This window comes from Trachemys scripta, chromosome 1 (genome assembly GCF_013100865.1).
Source record: "Trachemys scripta elegans isolate TJP31775 chromosome 1, CAS_Tse_1.0, whole genome shotgun sequence".
NCBI lineage: Eukaryota > Metazoa > Chordata > Testudines > Emydidae > Trachemys > Trachemys scripta.
The window spans coordinates 59,267,229-59,271,740 of NC_048298.1; positions in this window are offsets into that span (position 1 = coordinate 59,267,229).

Here is a 4,512-nt window from a genome sequence, read left to right on the forward strand (position 1 = left end):
GTTCTGGGTCCGGTAGTGTTCAATATCTTCATCAATGATTTAGCTAATGACATAGAGCATAAAGTTTGCAGCTGATAGCAAGCTAGGAGGGCTTGCAAGTGCTTTGGAGGATAGGATTAAAATTCAGAATGATCTGGACAAACTGGAGAAATGGTCTGAAGTAACTAGGATGAAATTCAGTAAGGACAAATGCAAAGTACTCCACTTAGGAAGGAACAATCAGTTGCACACATACAAAATGGGAAATGATTGAGTAGGATGAAGTACTGTGGAAAGGGATCTGGGGGGTCATAGTGGACACAAGCTAAATATGACTTAACAGTGTAACACTGTTGGGAAAAAAAGCGACCATCATTCTGGGATGTATTAGCAGGAATGTTGTAAGAAAGACATGAGAAGTTATTCTTCCCCTCTAGTCCACGCTGATTAGCCTTCAACTGGAGTATTGCGTCCAGTTCTAGGTGCCGCATTTTAGGAAAGATGTGGGCAAATTGGAGAAAACCCAGAGGAAAGCAACAAAAATGATCAAAGGTCTAGAAAACATGACCTGCCAGGGAAGATTGAAAAAATTGGGTTTGTTTAGTCTGGAGAAACGATGACTGACAGGGGACATGATAACCGTTTTCAGGTACATAAAAGGTTGTTACAAGGAGAAAAATTGTTCTTGTTAACCCCTAAGCATAGGACAAGAAGCAATGGGCTTAAATTGCAGCAAGGGTGGTTTAGGTTGGACATTAGGAAAAACTTCCCAACTGTCATGGTGGTTAAGCCATGGAATAAATTGCTTAGGGAGGTTGTGAAATCTCAATAATTGGAGATTTTTTTAAGAGCTTGTTAGACAAACACCTGTCAGGGATGGTCTAGATCAGGGGTTCTCAACGTTTTTCTTTCTGACCCCCACCCCTTGCAATGTGCTATTAAAAACTCAAGAGCCCAGCAGTGGGGTGGGGTGGGGTGGGGGGCTTGAGCCTCTGGCCACCGGGCAGAGGGGGCCCTCAGGCATCGGTGTAGTTTAATGTCTATTGGGAGGGCAGGGGAGGGCAGGGCCCAGGCCAGCTCTGCACGGTGGGGACTGGGGAGGGCACACCACCTCCACCTCGTGACTCACCTCAGTGGGCCACCCAGCCTGACTGGGTTGTTATAGGGGAGGGGCTCAGATAAAAAAGTTTGAAACAGGGTGGGGGGTTAGCTAGGAACTGTGTGCAGTGAGGGGTGTAGCTCAGGGTGCAATGAGGGGTGTAACTCAGGGTGCAGGCAGGGGGCTGGAAGCTGAGGAGCAGCCGCAACCCTGGGCACTAGCAGCAGGAGACACGGGAGCTCTGTGGCTGCCAGCTCCATGGCACAAGCCAGAGCAGCAGCCACCCCGCACTGCCTGGATCCGGCTTCCTGCCTTCGACCTGGCGGGGGAGTAAGAGAGAGAGAGGTGGAGGGATGATATGGAGTTGACCCCAGGACAGCCCTGCTCTGGGTAAGGGCTTCATCCCTCCTCCCCCCGTTGACAATCTTTTAGATGGCATTAAAGATGGCAACAACTGGCCTTTTTGGGAAAGAAAGAGTTTGTTGAGATGGGCTGGAGCTGTCATTGTTGCTGTTACTGGCCGAGCCTGTTTCCTAGAAGAATCAAACAAGATAAATGCACTGAAGAGGGCAAAGAAAAGACAAGCAAAGATAGAAAATGTAGCCTCCGTTGCTGGTGTTGATGTTCATTTGCAATCTCTGCTGGAAAAACACAGGCATGGTACATGGTTTTAGCAGTCACGCCAGGACCTGGCAAACTTGTACCAGCATTGGGCTGTTTAGGACATTGCTTTTAGCTGCATCTTTGGTGACAGGCTCAGCACAGTGTTGCACAATATACAGTCTTGGCTGGCTAAAACAGACACTCATTAAACAGGAGGAAAAAGGAGAGGGCTAGAAAAGTGAAGAAATGAGGTGGGAAAGGAAAAGGACACATGGGGAGGGAGCCAGTCCGACATCCTGGGTGGTATTTGGAATTTAGCTGGAGCCAGTGAAGATGGTGGTGTCCTCTGGAGTCCTCTCTTGGACTGTTGTGGTCAGGACATCTCTCAGGATCAGAAGAAAATGATGAAGACCCAAAGATGTCCTGGTGGATCCCAGGCTCCCAGAAGACTGTGGCAATGATAGCCATGATGGTGATACTCACTCCTTTCCCTTCTTTCAATCAGCAATTGTGCTTGCGCTCGATTCCCCCCCAAAAGGGAGCAGTGCATGGAATAGGCCCATCACCTCATTATTTTTTCCACCTATTTGGGCCTAATTTCTGACTCGCTGATTCATTGATTTCTGGTCCCACATATCTCTTAATTATCCGACATGATTTTTTCACAGTCCTTGAACTATATCAGTCGGCCTTTTGTTTGGACTAATTCAGTCTGTCTCCCTTTTGCACCTTTTTCCATCAACATTTGTTGCTATGCAACATTTTATGACACTTCACTCGCTTGTTACAATGATGCTCACAATTAGGGTAAATGTATACACCCCAATATTCCAACAGAATCCTGATAGCCCACTGATCAGGGTACTCAGCTGCCTAGTGTCAAGGACTTTGGCAGTGATAATTTGGAGGGTGGCTGGCTCTCTTGGTGCTGCCTGTAGATGTTGCTTATGTGGAGACAATGCCTGATCAGTGATCTACACTACAGCTCAGTACAAGTGACTTCAAGCATTGTGCTCTTGAGGGTCCTGTGGACCTGGCGTGTGGTGAAGTACCTGGCTGAGAGACATTGGGTCTGCACTGTTATGGGAGGTGGTGCCCCACAGTGCCAGCACTATTGTCTGCTGTGTTAACCCCTCAGGAGTAGCAGCTTCAACACTGGAAAAACCCTAGAGCATAGAGACACGTCTCATAGACGTGACTTCAAAACACCAAACCAAAAAGGCACCAAAACAGAAGTGTGGAGGCAAAAGCTATTGTAGCACCAAAGAGATGGCCCAATGACACTGAACCAAAGTGCCTCTGAGATCTGGTACCCTGTTGGTGCCCCTGAATATGCAGTGGGATCACAAAAATAAAACAAGCAAAGAACCAGCCCCAACAGGAACGGAGATGGGAACACTTGGAAAGGATAGTGAAGCAGAATAGGTGCTGCGTCACCTGAAGAGCTGGATCAGTCCGGCCGGGAGCTCTTTTTCTGCCCTTGTTCAAGAAGAACTGACAGGATAATTCCAGGTATAACATTTAAGTTCAGAAGAGGCCTGAGACCATTAGTAAGGGGATTGGCCTTGCATTCCTAACTCATGCTGCTGCCTTTCGGGAACACCACCAAAAACAACAAGTCTTAAGAAAATCTTAAGGGAGTTCTGACTGTCTTGCTTTAGGGAACAACCATTGAGGAGTGAAAAATCAGGCACATTTGGTATCTTTAAAGACTGGACAATTATGTTTTAACATCCCCGTAGAGGAAAATGGCTCTCTAATCCAAGAGACAAGGTGGGTGAGGTAATACCTTTTACAGGACCAATTTCTGTGGGTGAAAGAGACAAGTTTTCAAGCTTACAAAGAGGTCTTCTCCAGGTCTAATCCCAGACTATTAGTTGGTTTATGGCCATAAACATGACTGTTTATTATCTGCATATATTTTTTGTCTTATTTAATGTAGCTGTAGCTAGCCTGGTCATTCATACAAATACCTAATCCTTTTGAAATCCTACTTTAGTTCTTTGCCTCATATCTGGTGGCAGCACAGACTAGATCTGCAGTCTCATTATGCAGTGAGTAAAAATATATTTCCTTAGATCATGTTTAAATGTGGCCCTTCTTAATTTCATTGTATTGCCAAATAGAGTAAAGAAGAGCCCCCCCCAACTGACCGCTTCTGCGCCATTCTTTTTTATACCTTTGTTATGTTCCCTCTTATTCATCTTGCTTTAGAACTACATAGTTGTTCTTTCAGTCTCCTCCTTAGGGCTTTCCATGCCTCTAATCATTTCAGTTGTCCTTCCATTGTTTTGCAAAGTAGAAAAAAAATCCATCTTTGTCATTCCCCATAAAAGCAGGATGTGCAATAACTTTAGCTTATACACTCTTCCCGCCACAGTGCTAGAGTAGATCTGGAATCAGTAAACGTTGCAATCTAGGCTCATATGCTAGAAACGTTGAGCAGCTAGCACAGGAATGTGTTTAAGACGATATCAATCATTTTTCAGGCCATTAACAGCTTTTCAGTAATTAGGCAAAACACAGTAAAATGCTACAATATGCATCATTCCTCTATGATGTTTAGTTAATTAACGCCATCCTGTAAGAGTAGCAAGCATAAATAAAGAGAGCAATTGTTACTTTGGGTCTGAGTTGTGAATGTTACCTAATTCCTACGGAATGAAAATTGCATGAGTGGCTACTGTAATGTACTTGCATAGTTTAGACCTGCATTTCTCAAATATGACTACCGTGGCCACATGCAGTCGGCAGGGGCTTTTTTTGTGGCCACAGCATCCTGGACTGTTATGGGTGGGGGGCGGGCAAAGTAGTGGCGCCCCCCAGTTACT